The following is a 21,784-nucleotide window of genomic DNA, read 5'->3' as shown; positions in this document are numbered from 1 at the left end:
GACAGGGACATGACCTATCTTTCATCTCACACTGGGTGACTCTTCTGGCAGCTGGGAAGGATGCAGGACAGGGTGCAGTAGTGTTGGAGGTTGTTCCACCACTACGTCTCCAAAATTCTACTAGTGGTGATTCTGCCACACCTCTCTTCTCCACCCCCTCCTCTTCTTCTTCTTCCTCCATGGCCTCTTCCTGTGCTGATTTGTCCTCAGAACCAGCAGTGCTCCGTAGGCGTTCAAGGGGCTACACAAGCATGCAGGCAAAAAGATGCCATGCGGTGCTTGAGCTGGTGTGCTTGGGGGACAGGAGCAACACTGGGGCAGAGATTCTGTCAGCTCTGCAGGGGCAGATTCAGAGGTGGTTGACGCCACGCCAGCTTAAGCCAGGTAGGCAGGCCATTTCTGCAGGTCATATAATGCCAGTGCTCAGCTGGCTGACCTCCAAAAGGAATTTAACCTGCCCAAGACTCAAACATGCCATGGGAATATGTGAAATTACACCCAAAAATACATTCTGTTGCTTCTCCTGAGTACGGGGATACCACATGTGTGAGACTTTTTGGGAGCCTAGCCGCGTACGGGACCCCGAAAACCAAGCACTGCCTTCAGGCTTTCTAAGGGCAGAAATTTTTGATTTCACTCTTCACTGCCTATCACAGTTTCGGAGGCCATGGAATGCCCAGGTGGCACAACCCCCCCCCCCCCCCCCCAAATTACCCTATTTTGAAAGGTAGACACCCCAAGCTATTTGCTGAGAGGTATAGTGAGTAAAAGACCTCACTTTTTGTCACAAAGTTTTGAAAATTGAAAAAAGAAAAAAAAAAATGTTTTCTTGTCTTTCTTCATTTTCAAAAACAAATGAGAGCTGCAAAATACTCACCATGCCTCTCAGCAAATAGCTTGGGGTGTCTACTTTCCAAAATGGGGTCATTTGGGGGGGGGGGTTGTGCCATCTGGACATTGTATGGCCTTCAAAACTGTGATAGGTAGTGAGGAGTGAAATAAAAAATTTACGCCGTTAGAAATCCTGAAGGCGGTGCTTGGTTTTCGGGGCCGCTCCCAAAAAGTCCCACACATGTGGTATCCCCGTACTCAGGAGAAGCAGCTGAATGTATTTTGGGGTGTAATTCCACATATGCCCATGGCCTGTGTGAGCAATATATCATTTAGTGACAACTTTTTGTAAATTTTTTTTTTTTTGTCATTATTCAATCACTTGGGACAAAAAAAAATAATATTCAATGGGCTCAACATGCCTCTCAGCAATTTCCTTGGGGTGTCTACTTTCCAAAATGGGGTCATTTGGGGGGGGGGGGGGTTGTACTGCCCTGCCATTTTAGCACCTCAAGAAATGAGGCTGTGTAAATTCCAGAAAATGTACCCTAGTTTGTAGACGCTATAACTTTTGCGCAAACCAATAAATATACGCTTATTGACATTTTCTTTACCAAAGACATGTGGCCAAATACATTTTGGCCTAAATGTATGACTAAAATTGAGTTTATTGGATTTTTTTTATAACAAAAAGTAGAAAATATCATTTTTTTTCAAAATTTTCGGTCTTTTTCCGTTTATAGCGCAAAAAATAAAAACCGTAGAGGTGATCAAATACCATCAAAAGAAAGCTCTATTTGTTGGAAGAAAAGGACACAAATTTCGTTTGGGTACAGCATTGCATGACCGCGCAATTAGCAGTTAAAGCGACGCAGTGCCAAATTGTAAAAAGTGCTCTGGTCAGGAAAGGGGTAAATCCTTCCGGGGCTGAAGTGGTTAATGTGAGATCCCTTCAAGACTGCTTATGCTGATGCTGAGTGACTATCCTGTTATGCTGAGTAACAATCCTCTTCCTCCTCAATTTTCATGCTGATAGCTTGTAAGAACATTTTTGGTTCTGGGCACCGCCACCAGTGGCCAAGGCACAATTTTTCTGCCCCTGTTTAACAGGGGCATGTAATTACAATTTTTGATGCAATACTTTGCAGCAGGGCTCATTCCTGCGCTCCAACTAGAGTATCTGTGAGGGGTTGCAGTGTTGTGGCACCAGCACCAGTGCCCAAGGCCCAATTTTTCAGCCCCTGTTTAACAGGAGCGTATAATTACAATTTTTGATGCAATACTTTGCAGCAGGGCTCATTCCTGCGCTCCAACTATAGCATCTGTAAGGGGTTGCAGTGTTGTGGCACCAGTGCCTAAGGCCCAATTTTTCTGCCCCTGTTCAACAGGGACATGTAATTACGAATCTTGATCTAATATTTCACAGCAGGGCCCATTCCTGCGCCCACCAAGAGTAACTGTGAGGGCTTACAGTGTTGTGGCAACACCATCACCACCACCACCAAAGGCCCAATTTTTCTGCCCCTGTTCAACAGGTGCAAGTAATTACAATTCTTGATATAATATTTCACAGCAGGGCCCGTTCCAGTGCCCACCAAGAGTAACTCTGAGGATTTACAGTGTTGTGGCACCAACACCACCACCACCACCAAAGGCCCAATTTTTCTACCACTGTTCAACAATGGAATGTAATTACAATTCTTGATCTTATATTTCACAGCAGGGCCCGTTCCTGCGCCCACCAAGAGTAACTGTAAGGGCTAAGGCCCTCACCAACACCTAAGGCCCCAATTTCTGCAGAGTATATAGGGCAGGCCCCTACTTTCAAACATCCAACTTACAAACGACTCCTACTTGCAAATGGAAGGGGACAACAGGAAGTGAGATGAAATCTACCCCTAGGAAGGAAAATTCTCTCCTGTAAGAGTTAATATGGGAAAAACGTGTCTCCTCTTCACTGATGCTTTATCACCAATCCTTGTTTCACTAAAAACCCAATATTTCTAAAAACATTTGTCATTGGGACAGAAAGTGAGGTGAAATCTTCTGAAGAGGTGCACAGACAGCAAAACAAATGTTACAGGGGTGATAACCCTTCCCTATGTTTTCCAAAAAAGCTTAAAAATAGATTTTTTGGCTGGAGCTACACTTTAAAAATGTACCAGTTCAAAATTACAAACAGATTCTACTTAACAACAAACCTACAGTCCCTGTCTTGTTTGCACCACCTTTATACTGCTGTTCAGAGTATATAGGGCCTGGGGGCCCCACGCCTTTCCTTTTTTTAATTTGGGTGCGGGGTTCCCCTTAATATCATACAAGACCCAAAGGACCTGGTAATGGACTGGGGGGGGGGGGATACCTATGCCGTTTGTCTCACTGATTTTCATCCATATTGCTGGGTCCCGACATTACAATAAAGCCGCAAGCAGTTTTAAATTACTTTTATTCCTTTACAAATGTAATTTTGTGCAGGGACTGTTCTAAGCACGGGAAACATGCACCACTTTACAGGCATCCTATAGACACCCCCCAGTTATGATATTAAAGGAATATTTCACCTTTTTTTTTCACTTTAAGCATCATTAAAATCACTGCTCCCGAAAAAGCGTCCGTTTTTAAAACTTTTTTTTGCATTGATACATGTCCCCTGGGGCAGGACCCGGGTCCCCAAACCCTTTTTAGGACAATAACTTGCATATCAGCCTTTAAAATTAGCACTTTTGATTTTGAACGTTCGAGTCAAATAGACTTGAATGGGGTTCTAAAGTTTGCGCAAACTTTCGGTCCGTTTGCAGGTTCTGGTGTTCGGCTCATCTCTAGTGGCCAATGGGAATCCTATTAGCCTCATTGCTGGGAATGAGCACAGTCCTATTTTTCTCCCCTCTCACTGCGCTGTCCATCCAGGCCAGGGAGGGGAGCAACAAGCTGCAGCTAAAATAAAAACACTTTGTTGGGAGGCTTAAAGGAGGTACTACACATGGTAAATCAGTAGTGGGGAAAAGATTGGCAGGGAGACCACAGGCAAAACTGATGACTAGTCTATTGCTCTCTGCCTGCCTTTTTTGGGCACATCTTCTAGAGTTGTCCTCTTTAATCTCAGCCCCGCTCCAGAGATCTTCACTGTGATTCTCTAGCCAGGGCAGGGTAGTTTTTGCACATGAATGCCCCATCCACATGTGGCTTCTGTTGCTCATGAGAACCATTTGATCCATTTATTCTTGCAGGTTAGATCTATTTGTAGGCAGGTACAGTCTGCTTTCTCCACTGCAGATGGCGCTGAAGCACAGAAACATTGCAGGGGAGAAGAATTCAAGAGGAACGTGGTTCCTTTATGGTTTTCTGGGTCACTAGGAGAGCTATTCGGTTGGATGCTGCCATCCCATGTGACTCTGGTGGCCATTTTGGATCAGGCAGAGTCTATTTAAGACCGTGGCTTCCGGGCTTGGCGTGCTCTTTGCATGTGGGCAGTGTAGGGACAGGCCCCCCGCCTGGTAGGGACAGTGATTAGCGGCAGGGAGAGGTTCCAGACGAGTAAGGAAAGGATAGGTACATGCCCATCCTTCCTAGAAAACCCTCTCCATTGGGTACAGACAGGCCAGGCAGCATTCCGCCACTCAAGACAGACGCTGTCAGCGCATCTGAGACGGCACATCTGAGACCTGCACCGCCACATGCTGCTGTTCTATGCAGTCAGTGCTCCTGGTCGGGTGCCTTCCCACTGCATTGTTGTGAATTACTGGATTCTGCATTAATACAAGTTCTGTTCTCTGCATTTGTTGGTGTACATTTACCGTGGCCGCACCACTCTGATTCTTCCCACATATTCATGGTTGTCCCAGCAATCTAGAGAAGTATAGCTCTAGCCAAAGAATGGGTGAAGGAAATAGCATGCATGTGCAATCGGGTGGGGGCTTGGTTGGAACTTTTTTGTGCAAAGGGTGAGAAGCAGTAGGAAGGGCCACAAAAGTGAAGATCTCCTTAGTGGAGTTAAAGGTAAGTATTCTTCCATGTGGGTTACAATGGTAGGGTTTAAAGAACAAGGTTGTCAACATTTTAAAAATGTAAAGGACATACAATTACATAGAGCGCAGAATCCAGACACCCACTGATTCCATTTTCCAGTTATTGTACACTGTCCATGATTACAGAGAGGAACGTATGAAGAGGAATAATTATTGTCGAAAATCCAGCATCAGAGATCGCTTGATTGGCACAAATATTTATCTACTTTAAGATGAAAAAATCACTAGAAATGGCTCTTGAAAGTTTGAAGAGGACTGAATTCAAGGACAAATCAGGCTTGAGAAAACCAATTAGTCTGATTACTTACGTAACTTCGAAAATCAGCAAAGTGGCTTAAAAGGAATTTAGGGAGTTCTAGACTCGGGCTTACGAAAAGTGATTTTCTCGTACTCTGAAAGAAAGCTTTGCATTATGATCAGGATTAGGTAAGCAACATTTGTAATACCAACTGACAATACCAAATTTGAACTTAAAAACCTGTTTTAAAGTCCTTTTTCTTACAAAAATCAAAGCCCCCTAGCCCCAATTCCTCTGACGTATTCCACTCCCAGCCAAAACACAATATTTAGAAAAGAAGAGCTTTTTTACTCTTCTTGACCCTCGATGGTGCCACTTCCAACAGTGGAGACTGGCAATCCCCCACTGCAATCCATGCCCAATGCCATGATTTCACCCCTGGAGTCACGATATTATGATGCTGCCAATTCTAGCCATCAGGACCCTGTGAGAACTCCACTGATGGACTCTTCTCACAGCCAATAGGAAGCATACACTTCACCAGGCAGCAACATGGACACATAATAATATTAGAAAATATAACAATATAACAAGAATACATAACTAAAGATGCTGTTTCGCCACAGAGTTCCCACCCGATTTTGCGGCATGACCACATGATCACAGACACACGCATGATAGCAAGCTCTGAAGATGAGACTGAATGTTCCAAGTTATTACTGTAGTACATAGGATTTGTGTGTAAGTAATGGTCAACCCCTGATCAACTTCCGTTGCAAGCAAAATGACCTTTTAAGGACCTGGTCAGTTTATAGTGACATTCCTTTGGTATAGGTCAGCTACGGTAACCAGGATAACCAGGATATTAGAGGCTTTCTTATACATTTGTGAGGCAACTAGACAACTAATATGGAAATATGCAATTTCACCATCACTGTGGAAGGGGGCAGAGTCACGGTCAAGGGGACTGAAATTCCTCTTTAACCACTTAAGGAGCAGCCTCGTTTTATATTTTAGGTGTTTACATGTTTAAAACAGTTTTTTTTGCTAGAAATTTACTTAGAAACCCCAAACATTATATATGTTTTTTTTTTAACACCCTAGAGAATAAAATGGCGGTCTTTGCAATACTTTTTTTTGCACCGTATTTGCGCAGCTGTCTTATAAGCGCACTTTTTTTGGAAAAAATTCACTTTTTTTTTTAAGACAACAGTAAAGTTAGCCCATTTTTTTTTATATTGTGAAATATAATGTTACGCCAAGTAAATTGATACCCAACATATCACGCTTCAAAATTGCGCTCGCTCGTGGAATGGCGTCAAACTTTTACCCTCAAAAATCTCCATAGGCGACATTTAAAAAATTCTACAGGTTGCATGTTTTGCGTTACAGAGGAGGTCTAGGGCTAGAATTATTACTCTCGCTCTACCGGTCGCGGCGATACCTCACATGTGTGGTTTGATCACCGTTTTCATATGCGGGCGCTACTCGCTTATTGCGTTCGCTTCTGCGTGCGAGCTCATTGTGACGGGGGGTTTTTAAAACATTTTTTTTAATTTTTATTATTTATTTTACATTATATTATTTATTTTTACACCATTTAAAAAAATAAATTGTGTCACTTTTATTCCTATTACAAGGAATGTAAACATCCCTTGTAATAGAAAAAAGCATGACAGGACCGGAGCCGTCGGTAGTGGCGGAGGCGATTGCGTCCATCTCCCTCCTGTGCCTGGAGACAAGTGTCACCTATCCGCCAAATCCTCCGCAGGGACCACTTTTATCAGAAAGAGGACCGCCACGAAAACGGGGATACCTGGGTTATGGCAGCTAGCTGCTGCCATAACAACGATATACCCCTTCAAAGTTTGGACGTACATCGGCGTGCGGCAGTCCGGAAGTGGTTAAGCATGTGCCTGAGAAGCTTCCCAGTGGTGGCTTCCTTGAAAGGGTGCTGTCCTAGCCAGTGCCCTGAGCAAGGCTGCATCAGATAAAAAAGCTGGAAAGGCTTATGGTGACCTTCCTTATATACCGAGCATCTCTATGCTGTTCCTACTTGACAGGAACCTGTCCAAATGCTAGGCCTACCTCGCCCTCACAATGGGGTTGCCACATCATGCCTTTAAAACCCAACACATATTAATTACATATGTAGCACCCTTTAGTGTTTTTTTAGTTTCTTTTTGTGTAAGTGTATGTAGCGCCCTGGGGTTTAGTCAGGGAGCTCCTCACCAAATTCCTTATCAGGAGTAGCTACTGTAGTTATTTACTAGGGATCCATTGACTTCTCCCTAAGTTGGCCTGGTTGTACTTTCCTCTTCTACCCCCAGGTGACCGGGCACTTGGAGGTATTAGGTTGAGAAGGACAACTCAAGGTCAAGTTATGGGTATATAGGGTATCTCAGCCAATGGGCAGGGATTTTGTTGAATCCCTTGGCCTGTCGGGAGAGCCTATATATTCGGGTGATGTCAGGTGATCCGGGTTCTTGTGTGCCGCTGTCTGGGTGGATGTGTGTGTCATACGCCCTGGGGTTCTAGGCCGGAAATTGGGCCTATCAGGCTGCCAGGCTGTGTGAGGGCCTATCCAGAAGTAAGAGGGCAGCGCAGGGTTGGGACTGCGGCTTGCAGTCCAACCAAAAGTGACGGAGAACCTGTCGTAAAAACCTCTTTTACATCCAAGAAGTGTCTGGCGCCCAATGACTTTTACCACCCTTGCACCCGCTATACCTCACAACCCACCACTTATTGAAGGATGTCAGTTATCTTTGGCCTTGAAGGTTCCCATCAGACTGGAAGAGGTCAGAGATTCTGCTACATGTAGGTAAATTTTTGCAGGCTTGGCTGGAACCCTATCTGTGTTTTATCCTGGGTTCGGGCAGAAATCCAGGAGAGGTAAGGCGGAGTTGCCTAGAGTGTTCTGATGGCCCTGACTAATCCCCAACTTGGATTGGCAGGGCAGGCCTCCTCAAATACTCATGGTCAGCCCAGCTGGGGAGGAGCTGTTCAGGTGAAGCTGGAGATGGAGTGTTAGGCTGTTGTGGCCTTTGAGGGAGCTCCCCAGTCAGTGGGGTGACATTGGGCCTGGGCTCGGGTGCTGACAGGACCCTCTCAAGACACACAGAGGTGTCCTGGACAGGAGGCACTGGGAGCAAGTAGAGGACAGCGGGAGAACACTACTGTTCAAGTCTCCAAAAGGAACAGCCAGGAGGGCTGTTGAGTGACACACAGTCAGAAGCACTGGGAGGCATGCCTGAGAGGACTGGGGGGGGGGGTGCAGTGCCAGTCAGGAGGACTTTGGTGGCATGGGCAGTGGAAAGAGGCCGCTGCAGCCAGGAGGGCTGGCAGGGCCTGAAGAGGTGGTACTGAGAGCAGTAGCCACATGTGGGACAGCTAGCACTAAGGACTACCTATTTTTGCTACACCATAGGGGCCCACGGTCCATGCCTGCAAAGGGTGTTTGCTTTGGGTCTGGTTGAGCTAGTGTCAGACTCTTTATAACAGTGCTAGCTGGTCCTGGGAGTGATAGTCTGCATGCAAGTGCATGTGCTGAAGGTGAAAGAGAAGAGGTTAAATATACTGGAGTGTATATAGTTCAGTCCCCACATATTTCTTCAATCAAGTGGGCATACCATATGTACCCCATCCCAATCCAAGCTCTATTCCCCTAATAAAACAAAACAAAGTACAAGGACTGTTTCTTGACTAAGCATGTTTGCAAATTAGTGTGCCTGGCTGTGCAGGGTTGGAGACGGACCACAATCACCAATAGTCCTTACAGGGTGTACCACTACACACAGGTTCTGAAGCTAATTTAATGCAGATAAAGGCACTAAGTGAGTTTAATTATCGACCTAATCAGCCACAGAACTTGTGTAATTAATATGTGTTCGGTTTTAAAGGGATGAGGTGGCAACCCTACCTCACAAGCGAGTCTCTGCCCTTCTCTGCAATTTCTCAAGCTGAGGACACCACCCAAGTAACCCAACAGTGGCTATATATATATATATATATATATATATCCCTTTATGAGTCCAAGATGGTTACCCAAATCTCGAAAGAGCTCTGTGTCCAATAAAACTCAGGCTCTCCTGAGATGGCACCTGGTGTCCATGACAGAGGACACATTGGTCCTATACCAGGTTCTCGTCTAGCGCCCAGTAGTAAATAACAGCAGTCATGGGACTGCTTTATTTATCACAGAAGTAGGAAGTGATTTAGCGATCCTGCAATTGCTGGATTACCTCCGAGCCTTGCAAATCAGACAGAGTAACAGCGCAGCAAGGGATTCCAGTGTAGAATACCAGCAACTACACTAACACCTGTCTACAACCGTGTTACCTGCGCTCCTGGTGGAGATTACAACACCTGCCTACAACCTTGTTACCTGCGCCCCTGGTGGAGATTACAAGTGACCATGCCAACACACACTTTAAGCAGGCATGGCCCATGCATGATTAGGAAACAGGTGGAAACTGAATTATATAGGGGAAAAAAAGCAAAGCCCGAAGGTCTGTTAACGCTACCCATTTTAGCATGCAGGCAGGGCAGTGAGGAGGCATTGTGATGCGCTTTTTCAGAGGAGGCAGCGCAAGCCCAGTCACATGCAGCGCGAGATAAGGTTGCCACCTTTTCTTCAAGCCAAACCCAAACACTTTAGTAGCCTGGGACACCTTTGGATGCTCCAAGGAAAGTAGTAATGTGGTGCGCATAGCGTGCCCCAGCGAAAGGTGGGTGTGGCCAAATTGCTCTTGCTAACACCATCGCCCTGTCACCCAGTGATGCCAAACTTGCCCCCAGACAGCTGCCCACAGCTCTCGGAGGGCAAAAGATTTGTGTGTGACTATCTTGGCTATTTAGGGAGCTACAGCCCGGTCTGAAAAATGTGCCCGGGTTTCAGTCCTGCCTGAAACCTGGACACATGATTCAAAACCCAGACTGGCCAGGTGAATCCTGGACAGGTGGCAACCCTAATGCGGGATTAAGGTAAGTAATAATCCCCCAGCCCATAACAAGCAGATAACCCTTGCAACCCTTGAGGCCACAATGCAAGGGTACATTTTACCTCATTTCCAGAGCTCGGTAATGGCTGGTTCAACAGCAAACTACCGTATGTGCAGCAACCTGTCTGACAGAAGCTGATCCAAGGATCGAATGGGCATGCTGGATAGCCAATGGCTGCGAGTGATGATCACTGTCTTCTTAAGGGGGAGTCCCCCTGTCAGAACACAATAGCTCAGTGAGGGAGATTGCTATACTAACAGCGCTTGTGTTAGTACAGTCATCTGTCAGTTTTTTTTTCCTTCAGCCCGCTGGATTGAACAAAAAAAGAAAAACTCCCTGTGTATACCTGGCATAAGTGTATCCAAAGTCAAAACTTTTCTTTTTAGTTTAGGATGAAGTAGGATAGGAATAGAATGCTTGTTGGTTTTTAATTTCTGTCTGTGACCCCGGTCACGGTAACAACGGGAATCCTGTCTCATCTGGTGCTTGATCACATGACCCATGCCTTGGCATACCTTACATCATCTCTGCTGATGCAGAATATTTTGAGGAACTGATATCAAGGGGACCTTTCAGGCACAGTTGCTGACCAGGGTGACTCTCTAACATCCTCCTAGAACTGAAATATCAGTTTGGGATGGACTGATCCCTCAAGCAAGACATGCATACCAGGATTTTTGGTTTCTCCTTCCTCATAAAACCCACCGTTAATACTTAATTCCATACACAACTCTCCGAATCTTCTCTTATCCCATTTTTAATATCTGTTATCCAATTTGCCAGCTGAAAGCACTGAGGGCAGATGGTAAGAAATGCTTACACCAGCCAACAGACCTATAAATTGATTTTCTGGCTTGAAAACTGCTTCTGTTATTTTTTTTTCCTTTTTTTTTCATTATTATAAAAATAGTTTCAATGCTCAGGGGAAAACACTTCATAAGACATCGGATTTTGAAGCCCCGCATTGTGGTTTGTACAGAAATGTCAAAGTTGATTTATTTCAGGAGAGAAGAGGGCCTCTCCTGGTTTTTATGTTCATTAGGTATACACTATACTGTATGTAAATGGGATCAGTCTACTGTAAATAATTTTACCCAAGCATTTTAAAAATTCCTGTACTTTGGGAAAAGGTAGAAAATCGGCACCGACATTCATTTGCAGACTTGAAGGTACTTTTCTGCACCTTTAGTCATCTTCAGAGACCCCTAGAGCCCCAAAGCCCAAAGTATTGCATTACACAACTACCAGCTTGGCTAAACCCTCCCTGCTTTATCACAAATGTATTATTATGCCCCCCCCCCCCAATTAATAAAGGGTTTAATGCTCATTTTTGTAGGACCCTGGTGCCCAACCTGTGGCCAATCGGAACGTATTGAAAAAAGGTAACAGTAACTGTAAGCGCAAATACAATGCTCACAAACTAAACACAATTATTGTTTACTGGGTCATTAGTCCATAGGCAGATCAAATAGTTCAGAGGTTTAAGGGTAAAATGATGGCAGGGCAAGGGCGGCTTCTGTCTTACTTTTTGTAAGTGTGTTTTGATACCTTGCCATTAAAGCCGTTTTTAATACTGCACTTAGGTGGCGCTTCCAGTGTTCTCCCTTTAATCGGAAATTACTGTGTGACCCTCTGGGTCCTTCAAGATAGAAGTCTGTATTTTGGTGCTCAACTCAAGATAATAAAGATAAATATTGTTTAGACCGGTTTCTAGTAGGTGCATGGTTTGATTTATTTCTTTCACAATGGCTTAAAGGATAACTAAAGATAATTTTTTTTTTTTTAAATAACAAACATGTTATACTCACCTCCACTGTGCAGCTCGTTTTGCACAGAGTGGCCCCGAACCTGGTCTTTTGGGGTCCCTCGGTGGCTGTCTGGGCCCCCCCCCCCCCCGCAAGGACTCAACACCTTCATGCGAGCTCCCTCGCATGGTGTTGAGTGCTTGCGGGTGCGCTCCCGTGATACAGCCGGCAGCCATAGCCGCTCACTGTATTGCCCCGTACACACGGTCGGATTTTCCGACGGAAAATGTGTGATAGGACCTTGTTGTCGGAAATTCCGACCGTGTGTAGGCTCCATCACACATTTTCCATCGGATTTTCCGACACACAAAGTTTGAGAGCAGGCTATAAAATTTTCCGACAACAAACAAATCCGTTGTCGGAATTTCCGATCGTGTGTACACAAATCCGACGCACAAAGTGCCACGCATGCTCAGAATAAATAAAGAGATGAAAGCTATTGGCTACTGCCCCATTTATAGTCCCGACGTACGTGTTTTACGTCACCGCGTTCAGAATGATCAGATTTTCCGACAACTTTGTGTGACCGTGTGTATGCAAGGCAAGTTTGAGCCAACATCCGTCGGAAAAAATCCTAGGATTTTGTTGTCGGAATGTCCGATCAATGTCCGACCGTGTGTACGGGGCATACCACTCGGCCCCGCCACCCGGCGCGCCGCGTCATTGGATGTGATTGACAGCAGCGCGAGCCAATGACTGCGCTGCTTTCAATCCATCCACTGTAACCAATCAATGGCCAGGCTGAGCGGCGAAGAGGATGTCGGGGGCGAGTGCAGGACTTTCGAGGGGTCAGGTAAGTAAAACGGGGGGGCTGGGGGGGCCGGTATTGTTGGATGTTTTTTCACCTTAATGCATATAATGCATTAAGGTGAAAAAACTTTTACCTTTACAACCCCTTTAAAGCGGAGTTCCACCCACATTTCAAATTTGCCCCGTTCCAGTTCAGGAGGACAAATGTTGGGACAACCCTGAATGAGAGAGGTGACAATCACGGGGGGTAATTTTATAAAAAAAAAAACACCAAAATGGACAGAATTCCGCGTTAACTTTTTTGTGCAGATCATCTTTTTTGTTTTGTTTTTGTTTTTCTTTGATCCATTATAATGCTTAGAGAAATATCAGATGTGGCACAAGTCATTTTTCAAGAGGGGCGATAGGAAGCACAAATGTGGAAGCATTCATTTTTTAAAGGGAATAGTATTGATTTTTTTTAATTTTCTTTTTATTAAAGTGGTAGTAAATTCTGCTTTGCAATTAAGGTAAGCTTATAATAAAGCTTTTTCTTCAGAGCAATATGCTGCGATCGTGGCTCCCATATGCATGCACGGGAATGATGTAATCGCAAGGTCAGCCATTCAAATGTCTGGAGCCCGTGAATCCAGAAGGAAGACCAGGTGAAGATGGGAGCCCTGGCAGCGTTGAGCGCCGCTGGAGAGCTTTGTTTTACAGGAAAGTCTTTCATAATATGCTAGTGTGCGATGCATTCTATCACGTCATGCCTTTATCTTTTATTGTATTGTAATGGAAATTTGTAAGTTCTGTATATAATTGTATTCTATTTTGTATGTATTGCACACTGCCCTCACTGTGCACACGGCACTAATAATGTTTTCAGTAAATGTTTACATTCTTTTGAGTCCTGATTAGAATAAGCCTGTCTATGTAACGCCCCTTGTTACCATAAACGTACAATTGTAATATTAATGTGATACCTACGTAATCATGTGCATAAAAACCTTCAATTGCGTCATAATAAAGCAGAACAGTAATTTGGAAAGATGCTGAGCGTATCTTTTGTGTCTGTTCCCTACTGCAGTAGATATTATTAATTTGGAACCACTAATCAATATGAGGATAGGAGTTGCCTATCATCAATTTAACCGAGTCAGCATGGCGAGCTTTGCCTTAGGAGGGGATTCCAGGTGACCCTGAGTATCCGAAACGAAGAGCTTGAGACGATCCGGGAATTTCTGATAATCAGCCGGCTGAGGTAAGCCTTTTGCTTACATTTGAGTTATCAGACTTCCTTGATCGGTAAGGCATTTTCGGGACAAAGGGTACCTATTTTACTCCCCTTAATCGAACTGTATTGATTGGTGGTTATATGTTATGTTGTCCCTGTCTATTGTCCATCGGAGTGTTATAGATAAGAAAGGGAAGAATAGTGCTGTTCACAGGTATATGTAGTACATCTGCTAGATAAAGTAGTTTAGAGGCAAGAGGGTATAGGCACACGTAGAGAAGAGAGAAGACTGGCCAGTCATTATGGGCATTGAATTAAGTAAGGGAATGAAGGGTAAGAGACCCTCAAAAATGCCCAGCGCAAGAGGAGCGCTATATATGAACGGGTGCAGTTCCGCCTATACTGAGCCCCTAGATTAATGGTTAGAGTGGACAGGGATCCACATTGGGTAACTGGGTTACCAAAGTCCACAGGGACTAAGAATCATGCAGAGTAAACAGCTAGAGAAACAGCTATCTATGTGAGCAAGATGGATCAAGGGTGACATTAACACTAGACAGAAAGGGACATTTTCATGTTAAGTTGTGGGATGAATTTGGGGTCAGGCACTACAACTATTAGAGTCAGAAACAGAGAAATGAGAGGTAAAACAGAATACTTTATATGTTGTCAGAGAGAGAAGATGGGATGAGCACTGTGGCTCCCCATCTGATCATAGAATCATAGAAGCTAGATATAAAAGTTATTTAAACAAAATAAGGAAAGCAGAATTTAGGCAGGGAAATATTAAAGAGTTAAAAGAAAGTGAGAGAATGATATGCATGTGTTGTGTACAAATGGGAAAAATGTAAGCGATTTTAGAGAGATATTGGTGTGTGTGTGAATGCTGGGACCTTTAGTTCTATTGCTTGTGTGTGTCATGTACGCAGATGTGACCCCCTCCTTTGTGCTCTCATGAAAGAAATGTGGCTGGGATGAGAGGTTAGTGATAAGCTGGAAGGACATCATGCCAATTCCAGTTTTTTAGACAAAACATTTATAACAAAATGTGCTGGGTTAACGAATCTAATGGTAAACAATGTGATCACAATTATTTTGAATCTGTTTTCCAAACATGGTAAAATGAAGGTTACATTTAACCGTGTATTACACAAATTGAATATCCTTTGATAGTGGAAACAGTGCATTTAAAAAAGGGAAATTAAGTAAAATTAAGTAATAATGAGTATTAATTTCTAATATGAGTTTAACAATTATATAGATATAATGAAACTGGTTTAGACAACCTTTGGTTGGAAATGAAATCCAGGTTAATGGGGAAATTTGTAATGAATGAGATTAGTTTAGATTAAGATAACAATTTTGTAATTTTACATTTATTCAATAAGCCCTTATTGAGAGAAAAAAAGATTAAGATGAGGTTGTTATTTGGAATAAAGCTGCCATAATATTTAACAAAGCCAAGATGGATGGGATACATAAGAAGTTTTTCTACAAAAATGAAATTTCAAGGTTCTTGATAATAACTTGATGTCAGTCCATGATGTGAGAGTTGTTATAAATAAAATGTAAATATAACAGACCCATCACATCAAGTCCACACACCCTGTTAGGATAGATGCCACCTGCAGCAAGTTGTTTTATAGTTTTTGATGCTTTCTGGTCCATCATACAGATTGTTGGTCTTTTTGTTTTTATTTATTTTTATTTTTGAAATCCAAAGCAGAATGTGTGGATTGTGAAATGATGTGCCCATTTTTCTTGTAAGTGCAGTGGTATAAGCAGAAGAATATTTTGGATTTATGGGCATCTCTCCATGACCGCAGGGTATTGTTATCATTTATTATTATATTGCCAGGAAAAAGTTGTCTTTTGAAACATGAGACTGGAGTTCTTACACAAATAGCGTGATAGAAAACAAGCCATTGTAATATATTTATGGAAGCTGGACCCAGTAATGAAGGGTTCATCCCGATATATCAGAGCTGTAGCTTTTATGCAAAGGTGCTATTAGACAAAGTTAGATATTGTTTTGGTCAAACATTTAATTTTTAATGGTCCGACATTCTGTGCAGCAAATATACAGCTAACTAAATGTTTGCTTAATGAAAGGTTTAAAATATGAGTTTGTTTATGTACAAATCTAACAATGAAAAATGCGTACATTTATTCAAGAGAAAGGAAGACACATGTGTTAAATTGATGGTGTAGGAATCAGCTGCTGTGAGCCCAGTGCGGGACACACTCCCTGAAGACCCAGATATTTAATTTTTTGTAGATTTGAGTATGCAGTTTATCACCCAGAAGGATACTCTGTATTCAAAGTCATTGGATCCTTTTTCCCCAGCTCAAGAAACAGAGCTCCATGTTTTAGCAAAGCCTGTGAGCTGTAAAAAGAGTGTATATTTATATAGATAGTTGAGATATAGAGAGCTTTTGGTTCCATTTAAAGGGCCAGAAGTTTGTTTTTACTTCGGCAGGTAAACCACCCAAGCATGCCAAGTTAATTTGATCGACTGTTTTCAGCCTTCCAGCTTCTTGCTGAGGTAGCCATATTAACTTTCACACATGGAAGCAGACCAGGTGACTAAGGATGCTGCATTTACAGCCCCGGACACTTGATGGGTCTGTGCAACTCACAGATTCCACCCTAGTTCTGGCCCAGTATAGCTGGGATTAATAATTCAACTTTAAGGACCCCAGAACGAGAAGAACAAGTGGTCCACAGGGGGCAACTTCTTATGAAACGGGACTTTAGAAAAGGTGATCATTTATGTCTGCCAGCCACTCTTTTCCCTTCAGCTTGACACATGGACCGTGTCATCAGTCACAAGCAGTTATGGCTGCCTTAGTAAATGAGCATGGGATAGAGCCAGGGTTCTCCACAGTTGTTTTTATAACACACCACTTCTTGTTTTACCTGTTACCAGGGCCGGACTGGCCTACCGGGATACCGGGAGATTTCCCGGTAGGCTGCCTGAGTTGCGGCTGCAGTGCTCCCCTCCTGCTCCTGTGTGTCACGGAGCTGGCTGGATCTGTGTTCGGCGGCCGCGCTGTAACACGGTCCCACCCCCTAGACCGGCTTGTGTGATAGTGGATAGAATCAGTGTTCCGCCTATCACACGAGCCGGTCTAGGGGGGCGGGACCATGTTACAGCGCGGCCGCCGAACACAGATCCAGCCAGCTCCGTGACACACAGGAGCAGGAGAGAGGGATCCAGTAGATGCCCGCCCGTACAGTCCGCCCTGTGTGCCTGTATAGGAGGGTCGGCGGGGGGGCGCATATAGAGGAAATTAGCTTTCTATATTCCTCCATGCAGCCGCTGAATACTTGCAGGAGGGAGAGGAGGAGAATCAAGTATTCAGCGGCTGCATGGAGGAATATAGAAAGCTCATTCTATATGCGCCCCCCCCCGCCGATCCTCCTATCCAACTTCTTTTACTGACCCCCCCAGTTCTCTTTGTGCTCCCTGGCTCCCCCCCATGCTCTCCTCTCCTCCCCTCACCACACTCTCCAGCCCCCCCCCTCACAGTTCTCTCCACCCGTGTTTTTTCTGCCCCCCCTGCTCTCCAGCTCTCCCCATCCTACTCTAGCCACTATCTCAGTGCTCTTCACTCCCCCAGTGCTCTCCACCCATGTTCTTTCTTCCCCCCCCCAGTGCTCTTCAGCTCTCCCCATCACTCTCCAGCCCCCACCCCAGTGCTCTCCAGCCCCCCATTCTCCGCACCCCTGTTTTCGGTCCCCCCTGGTGCTCTCAAGCTCCACCCATCGCTCTCCAGCCCCCCGGGCTCTTTGCCCCCCGTGCTCTCCACCCCTGTTTTTTTTGGCTCCCCCTCCAGTGCTCTCAAGCTTCCCCCCCAGCACTCTCCTCTCCCCACCCCTGTACTCTCCACTCCCCCCTGCATTTTGCCCCCACCCATGTGCTCTCCAACCCCCGCCAGTGCTCTCCAGTCCCCCGTGCTTTCCACCCCTGTTCTTTCTGGACCCCACTGGTGCTTTCAAGCTCCCCCCCATTGCTCTCCACTCCCCCCTGCTCTTTGTACCCCCCAGTGCTCTCCACCCCTGTTTTTCTGCCCCTCCCCCACTGGTGCTTTCAAGCTCCCCCCATTGCTATCCACTCCCCCCTGCTCTTTGTACCCTCCAGTGCTCTCCACCCCTGTTTTCCTGCCCCTCCCCCACTGGTGCTTTCAAGCTCCCCCCATTGCTCTCCACTCCCCCCTGCTCTTTGTATCCCCCAGTGCTCTCCACCCCTGTTTTTCTGCCCCTCCCCCAGTGCTCTTCGCCACCCCACACTCTTAGCCCCCCACAGTGCTCTCCACCTCTGTTCTTTTTGGACCCCCAGTGCTCTCAAGTGTCCCCCCCCAGCGCCCTCCGCTCCCCATCCCTGTGATCTCCACTCCCCCCTGCTCTTTGCCCCCACCCATGTGCTCTCCAACCCCGCCAGTACTCTCTGCTCCCCCTTCTTTCCAGCTCCCACCCAGTGCTCTCCACTTCCCCAGGACCAGAGGACAGGCTGACTGGGGCCGGAAAATGAGGATGGCTAAAGGTGCAGGTGGCCAGGGACCACTCCATCTCACAGCAAACAGATCCTCTGGAAGGAGGACTGTCCCCATCCAAAACGAGAACAGACCCTGCCTGCTGTTGGCCATCATGGATATCCTGCTGGCATGCAAGGTACCGTACCGAGCATCAACAACACACCTTCCCACAGACAGGGACTGCTGACTGGGCCATGGGGCACAGGAGGGGCTGCAATGATGGGCACAGTGAAGCTGCATTCCTGGGCACAGTGAGACTGCATTCACTGGCACAGTGAGACTGCATTTGATGGGCACAGTGAGGCTGCATTGATGGGCACAGTGAAGCTGCATTGATGGGCACAGTAAGGCTGCATTGATGGGCACAGTAAGGCTGCATTGATGGGCACAGTGAGGCTGCATTTGATTGGTACTGATGAGGCTGCATTTGATGGGCTCTGGTGAGGCTGCATTTGATGGGCACTGGTGAGGCTGCATTTGATGGCCACTGGTGAGGCTGCATTGAGCTCCTGTTTAATGTCTGCAGTCTCTGACCATCTCCTGTATCATGTCTGCAGTCTCTGAGGGAGTCTGCAGAGGACTCAAGAGTGGGAGCACCGCCGGGACGGTGCACCTGAGAGGAGGTCAGTGACAGCACCGCTAGGCCAGTCTGAAGGGGGGGGTCACTGATGTAAGGGGGGAGTGAATACGATAATGTAAGGGGCACCGATATAAAGCACAGCCTTATATCAGTAACCCACCCCCCCTTACCTTAGTGTATTCTTTCTGCGGAAAGGTGGCTCCCCCCCCCTCCCACGTTCTGAGTTCCTGGGGTCCCCCTTGATGATTGATCACTTACCAGTTTTAACTGGAATTTGCTTTTATTTATTTATATATATATATATATATAAAGCCCTATGTGATTTCATATCTGTCTTATCTATATATAATACACTCTTCAAATGTGCATTTTATGGTTTTCCCTTTCATGAACAAGAAATCAATGACGTTATGCTGGTATAATAATGCTGTGGGGCTGGTATGAAATTTTTTCCAGGGCTGGATGTTATTCCCAATCCGGCCCTGCCTGTTACCAAAGGTGTTACCAAAAGCTGAACATCCCTCCCAGAGATTACAAAAAGATATATCCAGATGCCCAAGTTAGGATCTTACGAGTATGCATTTTGTCTGTATGGACATGTTTTTTGGATGTCCAGTGGCAAATGCTACTGCAAAGGCCACAGTAAAAAGTGTTATCAGAAGTAGTTTGTAAGTACAGAGTGCCAGAAAGTACAGAGAGTAACAGAGGAAATCATTTTTTATAGGAGAGTCCTTAATAGAAGTTTTGAGGTTTTATTTTTACACCCCTTACTGTCTACAATGTAGCGGACAAAGTAGAGTAAGAAATTAGAAAACTTTTGCCTGAATGTTTTCTTATATTTTATGAAGCCCCTAAGGGGGATGTTGGACTCTCTCCCTATGGGATTTGGTTTGGGAGTGTGTTACTCACTTGCTTATATTTTGTCTCAGCAGCTGAAGTCCTTCAATCGGATCTCATAGAGAATGTTGCTGATCTTTTAAGGTTTTTGACAAACTCATTTATGTGTTTTCTCCCCAATTCCAGATCCTAAAAGTTTGGAAGGATCTAAAACTAAAGCCAGGTGACTTGTAGATTTTTAAGAGACATTTATATATAAGGAAATGTTTGGAGACTCAATACAGCATCTATTTCATGTACAGTTTTTGCAAAACTTGAAGGAAAAGTCACCTGGATCCACACCAGACACTGCAAAAATGACTAAATTAAAGAAATCTCTGTGTTTGATTTGTTTCCCTCTTGTGATCAAAGTCTAGGGTACTTTTTGATTCAGTTACTTTAATTGTACGGGATATATATATTTGAAAAATAGTTTAGCCATGTTGAAGTCATATTTGTCTTTTGTACGTCTTCCATTTTATGTAGAATTGTCTGTGTTTACATATGCTGATAAGTCAGCATGCCAACAATTCAGCTAGAAGGCCATTCTGGCCACAGGAGTGTACAGCCAGTACTCTGTAAATATGTCTTATCAATCATTTGTTTTTCACAATGAAAAGTCATTTTGTAATGAAAAAGTTGCTCAGCTATTATTTTCTCCACAATGGAGTTTTTTGCCTCTTTGGCCAGGACTACCTCCACCTAAGCGTGTGGAGGTTCCAGGTTAAAGGTGATAGCAGGTATGGTTAGTGATCAAAATATTGATCAAAAGAGGGGAGACTGTAATGGAAATTTGTAAGTTCTGTATATAATTGTATTCTATTTTGTATGTATTGCACACTGCCCTCACTGTGCACACGGCACTAATAATGTTTTCAGTAAATGTTTACATTCTTTTGAGTCCTGATTAGAATTAGCCTGTCTATGTAACGCCCCTTGTTACCATAAACGTACAATTGTAATATTAATGTGATACCTACGTAATCATGTGCATAAAAACCTTCAATTGCGTCATAATAAAGCAGAACAGTAATTTGGAAAGATGCTGAGCGTATCTTTTGTGTCTGTTCCCTACTGCAGTAGTTATTATTAATTTGGAACCACTAATCAATATGAGGATAGGAGTTGCCTATCATCAATTTAACCGAGTCAGTATTTATTTATATTTTTCGGCATTTACTATCACTTTAAGATTTTTAAATGCAATGAAGCAAGTTAAAAATAATTTTAAACAATAAACAGATCCAGGAACTTTGATTACTACAGTAGGTGATCCTTCTGAAAAGCTAGAAGTAAATAAATTAGATAGATAAATTACGTGAGAGCTGTGCAGATATCTTTCCACGCACACTAGGTCATACAAATTACTGTAACTTTTATTTCAAATGCATTGAAACTTCAGAAAAAGTTGTAGAAAAAAATATTTATAGAATAAAAATCATAATCCAACAGATGTGTGCTGGAGAAAAAAGAAACATATAGAGGGGATATTTTCCATAAGTTCTCTTAGCGAAAGCTAGTACACTTGTACTTATACTGCCTAAACTTGCAAAGTTGTTGCCCCCTTCCTTGCCATGGCTGCTTGTAGCTTCCTGACTACACCCAACTGTTGTTATCCATGTTGTTCTCCTACCCTCCTTTACTTCTCCATATCTTGTCCTTATTGCTTTCCCCAATCCTTCATAGAAAATGAAAACCTGGTTTCCATCAAACTCATTATTGTACTTGACAATGTTCTTCCAGGAGCTGTGAAGCCCAAGGGTAGATGCCTGACGTATCATGTAACTCCACTGTCTATTTTTTATCTGGTATCCAAGTATTCATGTCCCCTTTTAGTGACATCTTTTTTTATTATTATTATTATACAGGATTTATATAGCGCCAACAGTTTACGTAGCGCTTTACAACTTGAGGGTAGACAGTACA

Source organism: Aquarana catesbeiana, linkage group LG02, assembly GCF_042186555.1.
Source record: "Aquarana catesbeiana isolate 2022-GZ linkage group LG02, ASM4218655v1, whole genome shotgun sequence".
In the NCBI taxonomy this organism is placed as follows: domain Eukaryota; kingdom Metazoa; phylum Chordata; class Amphibia; order Anura; family Ranidae; genus Aquarana; species Aquarana catesbeiana.
The sequence above is the reverse complement of the archived record's forward strand: the minus strand, read 5'-3'. Positions refer to the sequence as shown.